We start from the raw sequence: 23,194 nt of genomic DNA on the forward strand, positions 1-23,194 counted from the left end.
TTTTAGTTTTCTTACCCTCTAGATTCTAAGTGGCCACTAGCTGAACCTGAAAGATATAACAACTTCCTGTGGAACCTCTCTGAGTTGTTGCTTTAAAGGGGCAAACTGAGAGGAAAGACACTGATTTTAACATCCACTTATCCTCTAACCCAGTGGGTATCCTTGCTGTGATGCATGATGGAGCAGAAAGTGTTTAAAATGACAGCACATCTTGGTGGGAGTGTAAATGCGGGGGAGAATTTCTGGAGGACAGTCTGGCAACATAGATCAAATTGAAAATGTGCGGATCCTTTAACCCAACGATCCTGGTGTAGAAATAAATTATAAGAAGGAGTTTGCGTAAGAGTAAGAGAGAGAGATTGAAATATTGACAAACTGAAAGCAACCTAAATATTATTCAGTTAGAAAACTAGTTCAGTAAACCGTGACAAATCAATTCAATGGATTTAAAAGGTTTTTAAAAAAAGAATGATGTACACGTATATGTAAATGCAAGAAAATGGATGTTTAAGAATTTTTGATAAGTGGAGAAACAGAATCAAAAATAGAATTTTTGATAAGTGGAGAAATAGGTTACAGGTAAGTACGTACATGTATTTATAAATGCAATGAATGTTTACTGCTCTGATGCAATCAAATCTGTATCACAAGTATTTTGTGTGCACACACACAGTGGGAGAAATATCTAAAGGGTTTCTCATATAATGATAAAAGTATGGGATTTGGGAGACAAATTTTACATTTATTCTATTTTCTTGTCCAAATTGTTTGCATTTCAAAAAGAGTTTGCATGTATCGTTTTTATAATTAGAAAAGTCAAATAAATTCATTTAGAGAAAAAGGTGAAAGAAGAGCCCACTGGTGGATGGACCTTTTGCCATGATGGTTCTGCTCCAATAAGAATGGAGAAAAAGGCAGGGATAGAAATTCCACTGGTGCTCTAGTTTCCCAAGAAGTGAAAAGATAACCCCCCTTCCAGTCCTACTCTGGAGGGGTCATCTTTTAGGCACAGAGAGGGGGTCCAGGAAATGTTGTACTCACTGGGAGACAGTGGGGCATCGCGTGCCTGGAATTCCCTGAGTTAGAGAAGCAGCTGCTTTAATTACAGCTAATGAAGTTTGCAAAAAGAGGCCGGATGAGGGTTGTGTCAGCAATTGTCCCTAGAGCTAATGTCACTTCATTATGCTCAGTCTTAGCCAGAGTCTTTGGTCTTTGCCAAAAACAGTGGATTTGGGTTCATGGTGAAGATCCCTGCTCTTGAGTGTTAGGTACATGGATCTAAATGGTGGGGCCATCTGCTAAACTCTAGTGATTCTCACCTCTGGTTTTAAAGTCATTTGCAGGAAGATTTTTAGAAAACACCAAAGCATGAGTAAAACACGTACATGATTCAATTAGTCTGGTTTAAGTCTGGGTATGAGCATATTTTAAAAGCTCATTAGGTGATTCTAAACATATAGCCAACATAAACATACAGCCAACACTGGCCTTAGAGAAAGAACTCCTACATTCTTGTCTTATCTCTAATACTTAACCGGTTGGGTGGCCTTGGGCATAATATTTAATCTCTCTGAGCTATCACTTGAAAAACAAAATGAAGATAAAAATATTCACTTTACCAAACTCATGTGGTTGATGTGAGGATTACATAAGAGAAATGTATATTAAAGTACTTTATAAAGTGCTAAGTAAATAATATTATTTTGTTAGTTTCACAAGCTTCTGTTCTCCCTGCCCAAATATGTCACATAATTCAAGATCAGCATTATTTCTCAATGTGTGTAATATGAACTGTCTGCATCAAAATCACCTGGGCCACTTGTTAAAAATGCAGAGTAAACATGAAAAAGAATGCCTGGAAATAGGTTCCAAGATCTGCCTTTTAAACAGGCAATCCTGTGTGCGCCTGTGAAATAAGATTGAGAACCAGTGCTAAATTCTTGCAAGGGGATGCAGCTGACTGTGGTAACTCTGATATAGGGCAAAGACTGGCAGCAGTTCAAAGGGTAGTAGCCCTAGAAGCATTTGGTTAATATTAACAGCAAAAGCAGATCAGAAGATACAAATTCACCCTCAGCCCTAACCATGTCAGGGTGGATTCTCCTAGTGCCCTCCTGACATCCTGTGCTATGTCTTGTAAAAAAAAGGACTGATCTCATCACTGTTTGGCCTAAGACAAAAGAGTGGCTTGCCACTGGTGAAATTTCACTTGACTTAAATGCATGGGGTTGGTTGTCTTTATACCACTCCCCTAATTACACTAAGCGTATACCCTTCAGCCCCTTGTGAGTGGGCGACTCTGCTCACTCTGCTTTTTAAGCTCTCTCACTACATGGACTAATTCAGCACCTTGTCCAGCACAGTGCTTTTTCATGGTTGGTCTTACTGCTGTTCTACTGAGAAAGACATCTGAACTTGGATTGAAAGCGCTCTGAGATCTTCCACAGGAAATGCTAAATTCTTAAGTGTTGTATCCTGCCTCCAGTGGCACCCAAAATCCCCCAAAACAGAGAAAGAGCTTAAGATATTTGCTTCTCCTATGAATTCTTACTTTTTTTTACTACTTGTAATAATTGCCTAAGAGATAGTCAGCTCATGGGGCACAAGGTAACACATTCTGGCAGAGTCTGTCAAATATGCCTTTTGTAGAAATAAAGTACCCTAGGCTGGGTAACTCAAGACTTGGGATCATGTCCTTGTACCTATCACTTATGAGCTAAGTCACTTCACTTCTCTGAGCCTCAGTTTATAAACCTAGAAAATGGGGACAGCAAAACTTTTTTCAAGCATTTCTCAAGAAACAACAGATCGTGTGAGATTAGATTGAGAAAATGAAAGGATAATGTTTGGAAAACTACTAACTATTATAAAAAGTTTTATAGGATTTTACATGACTGCAAACAAAGATGTGATAGCTAGTCATCCTTCAAATAATCAATGTTCTCCTCTCAAAATAGTACCCTTTGCAAGTGCTCAATGATTACTGAATTTTTTTTTAACAAGAGGCAAATCCCATCCTACCATAAATTCAAGTCATAGTTTGGAGTGCAAATGACTTGTAGCATATCTGCTATCATGGGGTCGTAATGACATAAAGAACTAAGAGCAGATGTGTTTCTCAGCACTTCTGTATGGAGAGAGTACAGACTCACAGAGCCCCAAAGTAAAGCTGATAAAGGAGGCAAAAGAATAAGGGTGAGGAATGTGCAAATGTACAAGATTCCTGAGTGCAGGCAAGTTAGGGATGCTCTTTGGTACAAAATTTAGATGTTTTGAAGTAGAGAATAACCTTCCCTTTCAAAACCTCTTCTGACTTGAGAGAAGCCTGAATGTGACTCAGGACCCTGAGAGCATCTTGCCTGGAACAGATAGGACATCTTCTCTCTGGGGGTCATGAGGAAGGGTTGCTGGGCCTGGCATTAGCAGAGCAGATTAGTGGCAGGTCAGCCCTTTCACAAGGATAAGCTATTTCTCGATAGAAGTATGCTGCCTGACAGAGGCAGGAAACACTAATTCACAAGCTTTTAGTGGCTGAGAGACACTTCACATTCATATCTTGCTCTCTGCTTGCAACAGCCATTGACCCAGTGGCAGGAGGCTTGGGGCTCCAAAGAGAGCAAGATGACCTTGGTCAGGGTTAGCAGGGAAGAAGAAAAAGAAACAGCATGGAGAGACATTGAGATCTACTCTTGTAACAGTAAAAATAGAATTAAAATAGTCCGAGACCATTGCCACTTAACCACAGAAACCTCTCACCAAGTTAGCCTGATACTCTGTGTTTCTACATTACAGGCTTTTAGATGGTCAGAGTCAATACAAGACAAAAAGAGAACCTAGTTAACTCCACTCCTTTACAAAGTTCTAGGGAGGATGAGTGGTCTTTTCTTAGATACCAATATATTCAGTGACATATTCAGAGTGGAGATCATGGGATAGGGATAATTCTTGAAATATTACATCATGAGGCAGATCTGAAATTCCTACAAAGTACTTCATCATGCTACATTTTGAATATACCTTGTCATTTTTAAATGCTAAAAAAAGTGCAATATTTTATTTAGCTATTTCAATTACAGGCAAAATAAAATACACATATAGTTATAATAATGCTAGTATTAAAAATGTGTATTAGATACTTATATACCAGGCATTGTGCTAAGTGCCTCATGTGGATTTTCTCATTTAACCCTCACAAGAACTCCACAAGACTGGGTGATTTGTCTTCCTATTTTGCAAAAAATAAGACCAAAACTTAGTAAGGTTAAAAGACTTATGATCACACAGTTAGTGGGAGGCAGAGCTGGTATTCAAGCTCAACTTATAGGCCCTTCATAATCCTGTGGATGTATTCAGACTCTTAAGAGAAGTAGTCAAGCAAAATGGTCATAAACATAAACGATGGTGGCCAAAGTGTCTGGGTTCAATATGGGCTTTGCCATTTACTAGCTGTGAAACTTTGGGCAAGTTATCCAATCACCTTGCCTTAGTTTCCTCATCTGTAAAAATGCTGTTATTTTTGGCACCTATGTCAGAGGGTTTCTATGAGAACAAATTAATCATGCAAAGGAGGTAGAGCAGTGTCTTTCATGTAGTTTAGCCTTCATACCTGATAGCTAGTATTACTATTAAAAGGAAAATCAGAAGAAAAATATTTTAAGTGAAATACAGTCTAGAATATGGACGTATTCCTTATGATTCAAAAAATAAACACTGAAAACCTACTATGAGCTAGGCATTGTATACCTGCCGGGAAAATAATGATGAAAAATTCTGATATGGTGCCTGATAACAAAAGTACAGTTTCAATAATAAATAAATGAAGCCTGTCCAACTGTTACAAAATGTTAGAAGTATTTTGTAGCTGTTATGCAGATGAGGAAACTGAGGCCTAAGAGACATACTTGCCGAAGGTTACAGGAATGAGGGGCTGAATCAGAATTTAAATCTAAGTCCTAATTTTTCTGATTCTAAAAATCTGTGTTCTCACCTGCTTCTTTATCTTGTATTATAAATGTGTGTTTGTGCATGTGTGTCCTAACTTAAAAAAAAAAAAAAGATAACTAGTGGCCAAGATGATGCAGGGGGCCCGATTTTTTACTTTCAGTTCAGTGCCCTTTTTATCCACATGAATGGTAAGGGATACAAAAGTACTAAAAATTATAAAGAAAACTCTGAGATTGTAAAAGCTAGTTGGATATCGGAACTGAATTAGATTTAGGTTAAGTTACAAAAAAAAAAAAAAAGTTTACCCTTACCTGATGGATAGCCTATCCATCCACACTATCTGCCATGCACCTCTTCCCACAACCAGGAGGCACAAAGCCAAGGACCTTAACGATGTAAAAATGTACCGTGACTTTACATCCCACCCTATCCAAGGATGATTCAATTCCTAAATGGGAAGGATAAATTAATAAAAGTTTAACAGGGAATAGCTTTATGACCTTAAGATTAGGAAGGATTTCTAAAATCAAGACTCAAAAATCACAAACCACAAAGGAAAGCATCAATGGATTTTAATAGGTCAAAATTAAAATAACGGTTTAACAAAAAAGATAGCATAGACAAAGTTAACAGACAGGTGCCAGACTCAGAAAAGATAATTGCTAAATTAATAACTGACAAAGAATTAATTAGAATTCCTGCAAAACAGCAAGAAAACACTATGAAACCTGAAAAGAATGGACTAATTATTTGAATAGCGCATGAGGAAAAACATGAAAGAATACTCACTTGGAAGAGACGCTCAGCTTCAACACTGATCAGAGTGATGCAGATTACAGCAGTCACAAAACATAATTTTACACAATTAGAATGGCAACAATTAGAAACACGAATCCCACACGCTTGTGATGATAGGTTAAAATGGAAACCCTCATGAACTCCGGAAAGGACATAAACTAACTTTGGAAAAAAATCGTGTTACATTTATCCCATTAGTTTTGCCCATACTCTAAATATAGCAATTCTGCTCTTGTGATAGGTCTCAGAGAAGCTTTTACTGGTGCACAATGAGCCATGTACACTATGTACATCTGCCCTTTTTTCACATGGTAGTAAAGAGTTGAGAGCAATCTATGCTCTATCAATAAGAAAGCAGATTAATAAAATGAAACATTCTATTCATTGCATAAGATTTATACTGTGCAGTGATCAGAAGGAGTGAATTGTATCTACATGTGATGATGTGGTTTGTTCCCCAAAATATGATGTGAAGGGAAAAATCATAGAAACAATACTTACAATATAATAAAGTTTATCATAATTTAAATGTCATACAACCACTCAACAAGGCATATATATTCCAGACTTCTATATATGTAAATAAATATACTAAAGTATATTAGAAGGAAATAAATACTTGAATAGGAAATTTATTGGTCCCCATCAGGAGAGGGAAATAAGATTATACATGTAAAATGCAGGGGAAATAATGAAGCGCATGATGACTGTGTACTATGAATATTGGAGTGGCTGTGACTATCTGAAGTAAGAAGAAAAATAGTGAAGGAGTCATATATAATAATACTTTACCATTTTTGAGGACTTACTATATGCCTAACTCTGCACTATGCACTTTCCATTAATTATCATATTTAACTGTCACTAAACATAACCAAGTGAATATTGCATAGCTCTTTTATGAAGGAGGAATTTGGGGCAACAGGAAGCAAAATTGCCAAAGTTTACAAGGATGATAAGAGGTTGATCCAGAATTGATACCGAGGACATTATTTGTCTGAGTCCAAACCCTGTTTTCTCATCCCCATTGTCTTAGCTCATGATTGTTTTAAGAGAGACTCCTATGTGAATGTGCACAGAAGACAAAAATAAAGTAAAAGCTTATTTCAGCCTAGAGTATCTATGAATCATTTTAGTTTTGAATTTCCAAATACTAATCACCTTGGAGAATCTTGGGTAGCACAATAAATCTAATCTTGAATATGCTGTGCTCCATTTTGCATAAGGAGGCAGTGAATGGGGATGAGACCTCCAGCCTCTAGCTTTATGTCTCACACATGGTAGATACCAAGTGATCGTTCTCCAAATGATACAATGGCTCAATCAAGAAATATGCTTAAGTTGGGGCTGAAGTGGAGTATAAAGAAGCTCAAGTTTTAAATGATAGACATGTCTAGACAAAGAAGATTGGACTCAAACTAAAGATTTTGTCACAGATGGTGAAATAACAAAAGGGTTTAATTTATTTGGACATGTGATGAGCCATTATAAGCAAGTGCCAAGACAGAATCAGTGGAAAAATTAGTTGTGGTTCCATCAATGAATAGAATTTAAGACAACAGGTCAAATGCCAGGGTTGATGTTCAGTCAGAACCATGGACAGCACAACAGGTCTTAATGAGACCATTGCCCTTTGTCTACCGCGTACTAAATTTTCTGCCAGGCTAATCCATGATGCCATCATCCCCTGGGCAGTAAGGGGCCCATGTTTCTAGAGTCAGGTCCTTTTCTTCAGTTTAAGAGTTTTCATTTTCTTTCTCCTAAGAATTCACAGCCTGTTTTATGGCTACACTCTAGGGGTAGGTATACATTTTAGCTTGAGGAGTTTCATGAAATAGGTAGGAGCTGATTGTAGAGAGTATCTGAGGTTCATCTACATCAATACATCGTTACTCCAGGGACTTGTAACAGAAATGCTCAGATTCTCAAGCCAGGGTGTGAAGTGTGTCTCTGTGTTTCCATTCACCTGTCAGTATGCAGTGTTTCCCAACTTAAAGGATGACAGGAAAAGGAAAGAAAGAAAAATCTTTATGAAGAGTAAGCAGAGGCAAGTCATGTCGTCGGGTAGCATGGAGATAAAGAGAAAGCAACCCCAGAAAGTAGCATGCAGCTAGAGAGAGTACAGGGGCAGAAATAAGATGTGGATTATATTTCTGAAGTTTCCAGTAATGAGCTGAATGACTTTGGATTACTCATTCAACTTCACTCTGCTTCATTTGGTGAATGATCACTCAGTTTTCTTATCTGTCAAGTGGGAATAATTAGACTTATTTTGCATGACTTACAAGACTATTGAGGGGAAATAAGATAATACGTATGGAGGCTATTTGGAAAATGTTATATAACTGTGATAAGAACCCAATAATTATTAATGGCAATATGTGGCCAGAGAAGGTATATTTTAATTGACAATGGCTTAAATATATCAAGAGAAAATTTTATTCTCACCTATGTGGGAGTGCAGTAATAGGGGAAGTGAAGGTGTGAACATGAGAAATTCAGGAAATAGTCATTCAAAATGGAATGGAAATATATTTTGTCACACAGAGAATCATAACAATGTGAGAAGATCTAACAGAAGATGTCTTTAAAGCCAAGAAAATATATAGAGAAACACTAGGGACATTCAAGAAATAATTAGATGGCTCCCTGGGGAAAATAAACTGTATTTTGTGAGAAAGATATAAGGGAGCACAAAGATGGAACATGAGAAGCGAATAATAAGACAATCTAGGAAGATCTGATGGAAGATTTCTTGCTTTGCTCAAGAGACGTTTGTTGGATGTTGTTAATGAGTGTGTGGATGCATGAAGGAAGGATCACATTCCGTATGGCCACCCATGTATCTTCCATAAAATTATAGTTTGTGTCCAAATGTTGAGTCTAAGAGTTGAAAGGGTCTCAGAGATTGATTAGCAATTCACTACTTCATGCAGGAATATGAATATGCATTTACTGTACTTTCAGAGAAGGGATGCTCACTACCTCCTAAACTACTCTCTCCCATTATCATACAGCACCTTCTGTCCAACCTGGAGCTGGCATTTGCTGCTGTGCCATGTCTAACAGATGGCTTTATTCTATATATCAAAAATATACTCTGCCCATCTCCCAACATTTTCTGAGTCCCTTCTCTGTGCCAGGCACTAGACGAAGCAGTGAGGATTTAAAAATGGAAAACATATCCTTAAATGATTCATAGATGTGGAATGCAAAAATGATTGTAACTATTGGGAAAGCAGGACACACCTCCTCTGGAGTCCTTCAAATACCGGAACGCAATATCTGAGTCTTTCTTGATCTTTTATTCTACTACATAAGTGCACAATTTACCACCAATCACTTATTTAATATCATTTCCAGATCTTCTCATGCTCTTACTTTTTTTCTTTTCTGAACCTGAGCCAGGTTTTAAAAGTTTTTATTAATATATGGTATTCAAAATGTTAAAGGTAAATGAGCAGTTAATTTTTTAGAGCTTTGCATCCTCCTGAAATAAGAAATGTACTATTAGAAATTTATGAAGGGGACTCCATGATCATATGGAAGAACAAACTTGGGGACTCACAGATAGCCCAGCTTTTGCTGGCATCATAGTCAAACCCTCAACAATAGAGAACAGTTGTAGATTTTAGTAATTTGGGCAGCATGATGTAATGAGACAAACCTTGACCTTAGAGTAAAAAAAAAATCTGGATTTGAATCCTGTCTCTGTCATTTATTAGCTGCAATAACTTGGCCATAATTCTCTGAGCACCATTCTCTGAGCATATTTGATCATATTTAAAATAGGAATACTATCTACCTATTTCACGTGGTACTGAGAAGAAAAAATGAAAACAAAATGAAATCATATCTGTGTAAGTGCTTCATAAACAATAAAATGTAATGCAAATGTAATATGGCATCGCTATTCTTATGATCAAATGGGTTGACACAGAACGAAAAGTTCCATTCTGTAATTACCTGAATTCAGTAAACGTGTGTTATAGTCTAACAAATTAAAATCCCAGTGGTGGTAATAGCTACCATTTATTGAAGTTGTATTATGTGCCAGGCCGGGCCAGGTACTTTACAAACATTATCCCATTTGGTTCCTGAGATACAGACAATGCTATGAGTTTACCCAACCTGTTTCATTTTCTTTTTGGGCACAAACAAAGGTACATTTCCCACTTTAATTGTAGTAAATTGGGGTCATGTAATTGAATACTGTCCTATCCAGGAATGCCCATGAAATGCTCTGCATGATGTTCTGTCTTGTTGCCTACTAGCTGGAAGGATAGAAATGCTCAAATGGATCTCTGGTGTCATGTACTGAGAGTCACTAAAGATTACAGTTCCTCTGTCAGCTCTTGGTTCTTGAATGATGTTACGGATCAGAGTCTCCTCTCCAGAGCCCCCATGCTCACCTGACATGTTGGAATGGGTTGTGAGCAAGAAATAAACTTTTGTTGTGTTAAGCTACTAAAGTTTTGGAACTGTTTATTATAGAACCTAGCATTAATTATCCTGATTATGAGAGTTGCTTAAAACATTTACTTTTTGCCACAATCAGGAAAGAATGTCCATAAGATCCCACCACTGTATCTATCAACCTACAAGCAACTGGGCTTATGAACTTCATTTTCCTCCTTTCCTAACCATAGGGGTTTTTGTCTGCTTTGTTCATTGCTTTATCTTAATTTTCTAGAAGAGGACTCAATCAATATTTGTTGAATAAATCTGTAAATGTATAAGATTCTTTTGATGTAGATGGTTGTTTTTAATACCAGTTTTACAGGTGAGGAAATGGTATTGCTGACTTACACACTCTCAAACACTCTAGGGAACTGCCTCATTTGACCACACCAAACCGCAGTTAAAGATGATGACCATGTTTTATCAACTGCAACTTTCTATTATCAAGATGTTCTCTCTACTTAAGAACAAATTTTGTGGCTCATAATGATGGACCTCAAGGGCCAATAGTTACTTCCAGATCATCCAGGGAAGTTATGGGATCAATATAAGCTTAACATTAATAAATTCCATTTCATTCCCTTTAGCCAATCAGACAGAATTTGGCGTCTCATGGACCATCATTCCCAGGAGACCAAACAAAAAAGATCAGAGAAAAAAATAAGAAAATGAAATGTTTAAAGGGAGGGCAGAAAGCCTTACTGATTTCCATTTTCTCTAAGCCACTATAAGAAATAAAAGGAAAGAAAACTACTACTAATTAAATGCAGTAAACCACATTTAGTCCTAATAGGGACATAAAAAGTTATTTTCCTTATTTTTGCAGATGAAACCTCAAGAGTCGACAAGTTGAAGGCTATTATATAATTTCACAGAGCCGTTACATAGTACACCCTGGTTCTAATCTAGTTCTTTGGTCTTAAAGACTTCAGCTGGTTCAGTTAATATTATTTCCATGGTTTATTATCATGCATTTGCTACTACCAACTAGTAGCAGAAACACTGTTGTAACGGGCAATAGTTAAGGGCAGAGTTTGTAAGAAAGTCAGAATTGGGATTGAAATTTGACTCTGCTATTAACCTGCTGTAACGTTAACTTCTCTAGACTTGAGTTTCCTCAGGTGTATGATGGGGGTTGCTAGTACTAACTGAGTTAATATATCACAAATTTATCACATTTACTATTTGACTTTCACATAGTAAATGCTCAAAAAGTGCAACTATTTGCATCATTGTTATTAGTATTCAAGTCAGTATCTCATTGAAAGCTTTTCGATACTAAAGATTTGCTTTTACCTCAGTAGGACTTTGAGTTTAATAATAGACACTTTTCTTTCTCTGGATTTAGTTCATTCATTTAATATAAATTTATCAAGGACATGCACAATGTTAGATATCAGGGATAGATATGTAATTAAAGTGAGCTTCCACCATGAAACCTCATTGAAATTACATACCATTGGTAGCATTTAGCAACAAAAACAGACAGGGAAAAATAACAAAAAATATCACAGACCCAACACAGCAGTTCCTTAAAAATACAAAACTCCTTTCTGTGAAATGCAATTCAAAACCATAATGAGAGGAAGCTTTGGATTTCAACTCCACTATGTAAAGAACTTGGAAGTCAACACTCATTCTTAACAACAAGATAAACAAACTGAAGATCAAACTGAAGATCAAAGACTTTTCTTGGAATTAGCAGAGAATGGAATTTGCAGGGTAAATCTGCACCCTGAAATCTGGAGAGACAGGCTCATACAGAGAGAGAGAACCAAGTTCTGCTTACCTAGAGCAGAAGCTGCTGAGAGCCATAAACTGGTAGGAACACATAAATGGTAATTTTGATAAGTAGCTAGAGATAGTATGGATGAGCACGAGAGTGAGAAACTTCTGATTGCTACAGTCTTAGGGGCATCTCCACACATTTGTGGCCTTTACCTTGAGAACCCCACCAGGTTCTCAAGGTGAAAATACGAGAAAGATCTCCTCATGGCTCTGGCAGAAGAATTCACATTAAAGTTGAACACCATGGGTTTGAACTGCATAGGTCCACTTATATGCGGATTTTTTTCGAAAAATACATGATCCTCAGTGGCTGAATCCATGGATGTGGAACCATGGATGGGGAGGGCCTACTGTAAAGTTATAAGTGGATTTTCAACTGCACAGGTGTTGGTGCCGCTCACTCCCATGTTGTTCAGTGGTCAACTGTAAAATATGTAGATACTCCACTTTCAGGGTGGTAGAGCATAACTCCCAACCCCTTAAGTATGGGCTGCACACAGTGCTTTCTTTCCAGAGAGTACAGTATTAAAGGGGGGAAAATATAACCTCATCAAGAAGAAAGCTACCCCTGCCCAGTGATCAAGGTTAATATCAGTAGTGATAAATCATGTTGATGGTATGTACTCTTTTTTTAAAAAATTTATTTATTTTATTTATTTAGTTATTTTTGGCTGTGTTGGGTCTTCGTTGCTGCGTGCGGGCTTTCTCTAGTTGCGACAAGCAGGGGCTACTCTTCATTGCGGCGCGCGGGCTTCTCATTGCAGTGCGCGGGCTTCTCATTGCGGTGGCTTCTCTTGTTGCAGAGCACAGGCTTCAGGCACGCTGGCTTCAGTAGTTGTGGCTCGCAGGCTCTAGAATGCAGGCTCAGTAGTTGTGGCGCATGGGCTTAGCTGCTCCGCTGCAAGTGGGATCTTCCCAGACCAGGGCTCGAACCCATGCCCCCTGCATTGGCAGGCGGATTCTTAACCACTGTGCCACCAGGGAAACCTGATGGTATGTACTCTTGATGTGATGTGATGAGAATGATGCTTTACCCCTATGGTCTTCCACCTCAAAACCCATAATTCCACTCTAATCGTGAAATGCCATTTTTAACTTTTGAAAACATAAGACGAATTCCAAATGGAGAACTTTCTACAAAATTCCTGATTGGTACTCAAAACTGTCAAGGTCAAAAACAAAGTCTGAGGAGCTGTCACTGCCCAGATGAGCCTAAGGAGATGGGATGACTGAATACAATGTGCTATCCTGAAATGGATCCTGGGACACATGCACAGACAGGATACTGGGTGAGAACTGAGGAACTCTGAATAAAGTATGGTCTTTATTTATTTTTAAGTGAGATACCATTAACTACACACTACTGTGGCTAAAACTAAAAAGAGTGATAATTCTAAGTATTGGCGAGTATGTGGAGCAGCTGTGCTCTTGCGAGCTATTGATGGGATGTGAAATGGTACAACCACCTTGAAAACAGTTTTATAGTTTCTTACAAAGTTAAACACACACCCTACTATGAGACCCAGAAACTCAACTTCTACCTATTTACCTCAAATAAATGAAATCATACAGCCTCACTAATATTTGTACACAAATGTATATAGCAGCTTTATTTATAATGGCTGAAAAACTGAAAACATCCCAAATGTCCCTTTGCAGGCGAATGAATAAACAGATTTTTGTATATTCATATAGCAGAATACTTTATCTATGATTTAAAAAAAAAGCAAACTGATATGTGCAACCACATCAATGAATCTGAAAAACTTTATGCTGAATAAAAGGAACCAGAAAAAATGTACATTGTGCATAATTTCATTTATATAACATTCTAGAAAATGCAGACTAATCTATAGTGACAGAAGTCAGATCACAGGTTTCATGGGAGTGGGAGTAGAGGGGTGATTGATTACAAAGGGCTCAAGAAAATTTTGAAAAGTGATGGAAATATTTGTTATCTTCTTGTGATTGTTTCACAGGTACATGTGCATATGCAACTGTATATAACTACGTAATTGTACATGCAGCTTATTGTATGTCATTTATTCCTCACAATTTGTTTAAAAAACGAGAAACGTTTTGAAAAAACTTATTCCCTACTTTATTGTCATTCATTTCTAGTGCCACAATCAACAGATTCCCTTATTAACACAATAGTTGGAAAAATATTTTAATCTGTGTTATCTATCTTTAAATGAAATATTAAAAGGAAGCCATATACATAGAGCAGATTAAAATGAAGCTGCTCTGCTTTAAGTGAGGTTAGGTGTCCTGGAAGCCTTGTGCTCTTACTGCCCCCTGCTTTCCACCCCAGCCCTAACGCTACTTCATTGACCCCCACAGAACCTGGACTGTTACTAAATAAATGTCTGACTCCATGTTTTTTCTAAGTTTAAATTTGCAGGTCTGATTATGCCAATCAATGATCATAGCAATCTTAGCTTTGACAGTAAATTATGATTGCTTTGGATAAGTCATTTCATTTCTCTGGATCTCAATCTACTCATTTTTTTAAAAATCAGGGTGATGAACCACATTTCTTATGGTTACTTACTTGCCCAGTATTAGCACTAAATAATATAATTATATAAATGAAAAAAGTACATATTAAAAACTCAAGTTTCAGTGTGGGAAAGGAAAACTAAATATTTCAAACAGGAGAGAATTTAATGCAGGAAATTAAATTCTGACAAAACATTTTGAAGGACAGGGATAGAAATGGTCAGGGAAGATGCTGATACCACTTGGGGATCCAAGAAGTACAAAAATCTCAGATAGTTCTCTGCCAATTATATCAGCTGCTGGGAGCACTGAAGTAAGTAATTTACAGGAGAATGTATGCAAGTCACTGACAAAACGTCACATCTGCCTTGTGTTTAAGCCTAGAATCAACTGCTGCCAGAGTGTGAATGCCTTCTCTTTCTTTCTCACTTTCCAAATATCTTGCCAGTACTTCTCACTGGTAAAAACCTAAATTGGAATAGGCTGACAAAAAAGTCTAGGAAATGTGGATTTTAGCCTTCCAGTTGCTATGATAGAGGAAATGGCCTATCATGTGGTAAGATGCTAACAGATAGCCTGATACAGGCAGTATTTAATGTGATAAATGAAGAACCAAAGTTTACTAGCAGTAAAAATACTAATGAACAGTCACTGTTTGTTCAATGAATGAATATGTTCGATGTAGCTTGAAATGATGAGTAGACTTTATGAAGAAATGGAATCCAAGCAAGTTGTGAATGTGTGAAGATTTTCATAACTCCGGTAGACAGCTCCGTGTATCAGTTTGCTTTTGCTGTATAACAAACCATTCCAGCTAAATGTTAATTTAGCTCACAATTCTGTGGGTCAGCAATTTAGTCTGGTGTCCTCTGAGCTCACTCATTTATGCAGTGTGGTCAGCTGCCCACAATGGCCTGAGGGTTGGTTTGTCTAGATGACTTCAGCTATAATGTCTCAACTCTGCTCCATGTGGCTTCTTGTTCTCCAGCATGTTATACTGAGCTTGTTTTCCTGGAAGCTTGGCAGGTTTCAGAGAGAGAGAGAGTAGAAATACACAAAGCTTTTTGATGCCTAGGCTATGGGAGATACACCATGTCAATTCCATGAGAATCTATTGATTAAAACAGGTCACAAGGTGAGTTCAGATTCAAGGAGTAGTGAAACAGAGTAAAATTTCTTAGGGTCTAGATACAGAAAGCCTGAATAATCATGACAATTATATTTTTTATAGCACACTACTACAGTCTGCTAATTAATTCAGCCAGTAGTTTAAAGCTTTGTAGACAGGAATGTTGTTTGTAGCTTGGAGGATCAGGAAATGTTTGAGATTAGTTATGTGAATATAGTCTGATTCTGCAGTATTAGGTAGTATTAGGTTTATAGAATCCTGTACTCCCAATATTAGGTACAACAGGAAGAAAAGATAATCTTCCTTATGGTCTTGTTTTACAAGACATATTTGACCCAGAAGTGTTAAATGAATTTTTCTAGGTCTTACATCCATCAGGTGCCTTCAAACGGAACTGAAAACCTACCACTACGTCTGTTAGTCCAGGGCCTTGAATGTCAAGGAAAAAACGTTTTGACTTCTCAGGATTATAGAGTGGATTTACAAGACATATGGGTAGGAATGTGTATGTGATGTGTGTGTGATGTGTACATTCAGTACATGCATACGTGTGTGCGCACGCACACACACACGCACACACACAGTAGGAAAAGGAGGCAAAAGAGTACCATTTTGCATAGACCTGCTGCCTAATTTTAATTTGGCTCACCTCCTAATTTCTTTTATACCCTGAGTAGAAGTTATTCCGAGAGCTAATTCATACATACACTGTTTAGCACATGCCATCTGCTTCTGGAACCTGTGGCTGCACATGACACATGTCCTGTAAGGTAACTAGTTTCTGATATTGTCCTAGAATAAACGCAGATGTTACCTTTCTTTAAGAAAAATAAGTAATCATACAGCCATCCCCTCCATCTTATGGAAGACACACAAGATGTACCTTCCTCAAAACCTCATCAATGTATTCTCCAGAGTGCTTATTGATTGCACTGAAGGGTGTGAAATCTCCAATCTAAAAAAATAAAGTCTGAATTAGGGACAAGTCCTACTTATGGGAAATTTTTAAAGAAAAATGTGATATTATTTTGAAGGACATTAAAAATTAATAATAGTCTGTATAGTGTAAATTTGCTGAGTCAAACAGCTATGGTTTTTCAATCTTATTTTCTGGATTTTTTAGTTTTGTGATCTTAGATAATTCATTTGACACCTCTGAGACCCAGTTTCTTCATCTTTAAAAACAAGGGGGTGAGAGATAATTGCAGTTATGCATCCTCTTTATTGTAATCATTACTAGTGATGACCACATATGAAACCTTTAGTGTAGTGCCTGGCACGGGGTAAATACTCAATATATCCTCAATACTCAACAAATGCTAGCCAAATTATATTGTTATATTATTAAACTCACAGCAAAATTTAGTACAAGTTTATAAGTAAACCACTATGACTGCTACAATTCACAAATTAATTGTTAAGGGTAAAATTGGTGAATATTGGATAGCAGAGATCAAGTCAAATTGTGAGTAAACAGGAAAAACTAGCTTTCTGTTATCATGCTAGGTATGTGCTAGATATTATATCGAGGCTTCACACATTATTTTACTGAGTCCTCTTTATTAATTCTGTGTTACAAATAGGAAAACTGAGACTTAGAGAAGTTATATAAATTGCCTGTTGTCTTAGAGTTAAGAAGTGGGGTTTGAACCCAGATATGGCTGACTTCAAAGTCTTTGATTTTAATGAAGATTGGAGCTTTATCAAGTGTTTTTATTCACCCAGATCCCTTTCTGCTATTGTCATATTTAATCTAGATAAGTAGTCAGAATATGAGTCCTGAATCTGGATGACCACACATTGTGCCAGGAAGTTTTGGGCTATATAAAATACAATAAAAACATTTGTTGTGTTTTCTGTCTAATTGGCAGTGAAGTTCAAGAGGTCATAAAACTTGGGCTGATGCAGTCTTTTCCTGAAACAGAAGCCTGATACGGAAACTAGAGCTTAGACAATGCTGGAGAGTTAAGTAGAATGAAAAATGTCAGGGAGGGCCCAGAGACATAGAGAATGATGTTGGGGTCAGTGGACTAAAGATCAGATTTCTCTGTGCCAGTCCCTGAGTGATAGGAAAAGATATGGCCACTGGAATGTCCCAGCAATAAGAGCAAATTATGTCACAGTGTTCTGAGGAAGGGATTGCAGGGCCATAAATGCTGTTTTCAGAATTTTTACTCCAGGAAGACTTGTCTTTTTCACATCACTGCAGGAAGCATGAAAGAAACAACTGATCGTTCCAATGTGTTTCCTCTCAAGGGCATTTTTGTCTCTGAGCTCTGAAAACTGATCAGCTGATAAAATCATTGCTTTCACAAAACTAAACTTAATAGATTGTAGAAGGTCTACAGACATGGTAGGTGCTCCCTAAACACCTGTGGCCAATGAGACAATTCCATGTTCATTTGGAAAGACCAAGGAACTCAAACACAGACCTAGTTAACACCTCATGTGTACCAATTCATTAACTCTTTAACTTCTGTTTTCTCACCTCTGAATCAGGGGTTAGAGCATTGTTAGGGTGAGAAAAGGAGGTAAGGATTATGAAAATACTATTTCTATTTTCTATATAAATCCCTCAGGCTATTCATACATGTTATATACTACTGGACAGAAGACTAAAGTCTGCACCCAATAGGTCCAATGCTTGGGTTCAATTTTCAGATTATCAAAGAAGACCCTGCCACCATGATCCATTTGATAGACATGCAATAAGTAACAGCCACCCGCCTTCTAAGGAGCTCTGTTACCTTTACTTTTGGGACCCTTTTTCAGTAGAAGCTAAAATGCTTTGCAACTACTCAGTAACTCAAACCAGGAAGCTAGTATGCATTTTTAATTTTAATTTAACATTTTAAAATTTTTGTCCATTTTTATTGAGATATAACTGGCTTATAACATTGTAGAAGTTTAAGGAGTACATAATGATGATTTGATATATACATATATTGAGAAATAATTACCAAAATAACTTTAGTTAACATTCATCAACTCACATAGTTACTAATTTTTTTTTCTTGTGATGAGAACTTTTAAGATCTACTCTCTCAGCAACATTCAAACATGCAGTGTAGTGTTGTTAGCAATAGTCACCATGCTGTTATTACATCTCCAGGACTTATTTATCTTATAACTGGAAGTTTGGACCTTTTTTATATTTTTATTTATTTATTTATTTATTTATTATTATTATTTTGGCTGTGTCGGGTCTTAGCTGAGGCATGTGGGATTTTTCATTGTCATGCGTGGGCTCTTTGTTGTGGTGCGCGTGGGGCTTCTCTCTAGTTGTGGCGTGCAGGTTTTCTCTTTTCTAGTTGTGGCACACAGGCTCCAGGGTGCATGGGCTCTGTAGTTGTGGCACATGGGTTCCAGAGCGCATGGGCTCTGTAGTTTGCGGCACATGAGCTCTCTAGTTGAGGCGCACGAGCTCAGTAGTTGTCGCAGGCGGGCTTAGTTGCCCTGTGGCATGTGGGATCTTAGTTCCCCGACCAGGGATTGAACCCGCGTCCCCTGCATTGGAAGGTGGATTCTTTACCACTGGACCACCAGGGAAGTCCCTGGAAGTTTGTACCTTTTGACCACCTTCACTCATTTTCCCCAGCCTCTCCACCCCTCACCTCCGGCAACTACCAATCTATTCTCTCTTTCTATGAGTTTTGTTTTTGGTATTGTTTGTTTGTTTTTTAGATTCCACATAGAAGTGAGATTATACAGTATTTGCCTTTCTCTGACTTATTTTAGTCAGTCCTCATTTTAAAATTCCCCTTTCCTGATCACACACATCCTATCAATCACCCACTCTATGAAAATCTACATCTCTGTCTCCACTGTTCCTTTTCTATATCTACATCTCTGTCTCCACTGTTCCTTTCCTAGTCCTCTAGGATTTTCACAAGGATCTTCAACCTAGTCATTCTATTTCCAGCCTTACTACCTTCCAGACACTTCCTTACATTGCAAGTAGAGTGATCATTTAATGATAACATGAAAAATACCATGTCTATGAGGCTCATGAAAACCCTTAGCTTAATATCCGTACACAGCTTCTGTTAGCTTTTAAGACAAAATCCAAAACTCCTGAACATCATTACAAGACCCTACATGTTGTGACCCTTCCTTCTTTCATCACGTCATCTCTCCATCTTGCTCTACGCTCCAGCTCTACAGAACTCTGTTCCATGTACTTTCCGTGTCCCCCTCGCCTACAATGTAATTCTCCTAATACATTTACCTTTATTCTGTCAACCCTACGGGTCTCAGTGGAAAGGTTGCTTCTTGACCTGACTTGCTGAGTCCTTGATCAGTTGAAGAACCTCTGCTATATCCTCTTAAATCTTCCTATACTTTCTTTATCAAGTGTTCGGTAATTCGCACATATTTAAAACTGGAAAACTGTCTTCTAAATGAAGAATCAATAAATATACATGTGAACTAAACTTTTTTTAAGTCATGTGGGTTGTTTTTTTTTTCATGACAGAGATGACCCATGCCCCACAAAGGATCATTTCTTTTATCTCTAGAAAATGTCCTGGCTCTCAAAAATTCAGTGAATGAATGAATTCATATGAACTAGATTCAACAACAGACTTCATTAGTTCAATTCTTCCTTTTCAGTGAGTCATGAGATATGCTCAAATACAGTCCATAGTGATTATGAGTTACACAAAAAAGTACACTTTTGGTTCTGGTGGCCAATCTGAGTGGGAAGAGACTCAAGGGACAAGCAGACGGGTATTGAATGAGGTCCTGCATTTGCCTTCTCTGAGCTCACTCTCCATCTCTGGCCTCATAGGCTTAAGTCCTGGAAAGATCTGGCTGGAAAGATTTAAAGCTGTGAGTTAATTTATAAGATCGTAGACAGCAAGAGAGTTGGTTTAATTGAAAGATATAATTACCAGGTGTTGAAGGTGAAGGGGTTCATTAATTTCACCGACACTCTGTTGACTGAACTGTCCTCATTTTAATTTTTCACGACACATCAAGGAGGGGGACACCTGTGGTTCATGGGAATGGACCAATCCTGGGCTTGCAGACACTTACAATTCCACCGCAGGGGCAAGCAATCTTTTGGAATTGAAAGGCCAGGTTGTTTTCTCCTGCTCAAAACTCCTCTTTATAAAACTCTGAAACGATCCTCACTGCCCCCTCGGGCTCCGCAAAGCCCTTCATAATCTGGCCTTTGCCTACTTCTCTGCCTCCATTTTCAATATGCTCCCCCATCCCTGTGGTGTCTGCTTCTGACATTTTGAACTGATAATAATACAAATAGTAATTAACGTTATAATCATTTTTCACCATTACTACTGCAACTAATATTTACTGCACTCTCACTATGCACAAAACACTGCTCTGAGCATTCATTTCCTTTAGTGCATGAGGTCCTCCTGATGACCCACGGTAGGTACTCTTCCCATTACTCGTCCAATTACTTGTCCAAATCAAGCAGCTAAATAAAAGCAAAACCTGGATTAGACTGCAGGTCTGTCTGACTTCAAACCCTGTCCTTTAAACACAGATTTTAGTTTATTGAATCCTGTTGTCTTTCACCTTTGTTTGTGTGTTCTTTGAGGGTGACTACTACGTCTTGTTAATTGATGTGTTCCCCAAAAACAGCAGGGTGCTGGGCAGTTAGAAGACCCTCAGAAAATCTGATGGATGAAGGAATGGACAAATGCACTTTTCTTTCCCTACTCAGTGATAGGAATAGTGGTATCTAGAAAGGAAAGGTTGGTTATACCATTGTCATTGCTCAGGTAGTGAAGCAAATGACAGCATCTGCTGAAGTAAGTGACTCAAAGGTCCATGGACCTTATAGTGAAGTCCCCAGAAATGCTTGGGTAGGGTCAGCATAGTTGTATTTGAGGAGAGGCTGAGCAGATGGAACGAGCTTTGCAGACCATCCTGCTTATGTTGGCCCTACAAGTCAGAGGCTCTCCAACTTGATAATACACTTTTGAAACATAGACATATCAATATTCCATGGGAGTCATGAGATCATCTCATATGCCTGGAATTATGAGATTTTTTGATACTTGACCGTAATCTAGAAAACTGAGAATAAACATAGTGGCAATAATAAAAGTAAGAGTAATAATAGCAATTAATTATTACATATCTGTTATGTGTTTGGTGTTATCCAAACATTACCTCTAGTCTCTCACAGCAGTACTATAAAGTATCAGTTAATATTAGTTCTATTTGACAGAGAAAGAAACTGAGAAATAACTTTCCCAAAATTAGCTATTGCCCAAAAGAGCAGGGATTCACATTTAGGTCTTTCCGACTCTAAAACTTTTTCATATTTTTTTTCAGTAAATATCTCACTATTTCAGCATTCTTTATCTTAAATTTTAAAATATGTTTTTAGAGTGTGGCTGTTGACTAAAGATGTGTTTCACACAGAGGATGAGAGTTCACATTCAATGTAAGGAGGCTATTTCAATGGGGAAATGACCTTGAGTTTGAATGTCCCTGATGCTGCTGGCCCAAATTATCCACATACCCCAGACCACAGTAGAGGCTGACAGTTCAATTAACCAAATATGGAGGAAAATAGCATTGATTAAGTAGGAATCTTAGGAAGTGGTTAATTACATTCCTGGATAACTGAAGACATTTTGTGTTCGAGCCCATCTTAATGAAAATCTAAATATATCAGGCCCTTTGCAGAGGACAGATCACAATGCATTTATTTCTGTGTCCTTGAAGATAATTTAATCAGGCTATGCAGACCATACACACTGTCTTCTTTGGCATCTCTACAATTATTATAGTGGTTAGTAATGATTCCTAATTCTAGAGAAGAGATTGTTTTCTAATGTTTGCAATAAGACAACGCCATGCCATTGTAACACTTGAAAAAGTATATCACATCAGAGAATTTGTATTTAATGACTGGAAATCCATAGATCTTTCATTTCATTCTTCTGAGTCTCATAGATGTCTTCTTTTGAACTTGTTTTCACCTTGTTCTAAACCTCAGTCAAATCCATTTGGGGCAGTAGATGCAGAGTTGTAAATGATTTCCTGGAAGATAGACTGACCTCAGAAAATTGTCAGCGAGTTGTTGAAAGCTACTGATCCCTGGAATTGATTTAAACAATAGATCCTTGGCATTTATATACTTAATCTGCCTATTGGTTTCTTGTTATTGTTACTTTTACGTTTACTTGCTTTCAACTATTTAGCATATTTACAGAGCACATTAATTTCTATCGTTGTAACCCGATTATCTCACACTCCATCAATTAACCTGTACACATGTGGCAACACTGATATCAGTGCCCAGATCCCCATTACTCCAAGCCTATTCTGCTGTATTACTCCAGCCCCTCCATCACCTGAGTGGTGATGTCTCATATGGGTTTAGGAGAAAGTCTACTAATTCTCCCTCCTCTTCAAGGTGTCTTCTCACTGTACCTGCTTCATTGGGTATAGTTACTCTTACTTGGTAATTACCCAAGCACAGAGAGTGATCAAGCTGCACTTCTGTCGACTGTGGTCTGTTAGGGGAAAAGGGATCTGTCCATACTTCAAAATTCATCAGGAGGCTTTCAAAGCAGAGTTGCTGTAGCT

General features: G+C 37.7%; 1 long non-coding RNA gene across 1 annotated transcript in view; it reads right to left on the reverse strand.

Moving 5' to 3' along the window:
- LOC309664729 overlaps positions 1-23,194 on the reverse strand; it is a 34,466-nt gene continuing 11,272 nt past the window's right edge. The window contains exon 2 of the long non-coding RNA XR_014266008.1: positions 1-23,194. This exon is cut by the window's right edge and continues 10,681 nt beyond it. This is a non-coding gene — a long non-coding RNA (uncharacterized lncRNA).

The sequence above is a fragment of the Balaenoptera physalus genome (assembly GCF_965194825.1).
Source record: "Balaenoptera physalus genome assembly, chromosome: 7".
NCBI lineage: Eukaryota > Metazoa > Chordata > Mammalia > Artiodactyla > Balaenopteridae > Balaenoptera > Balaenoptera physalus.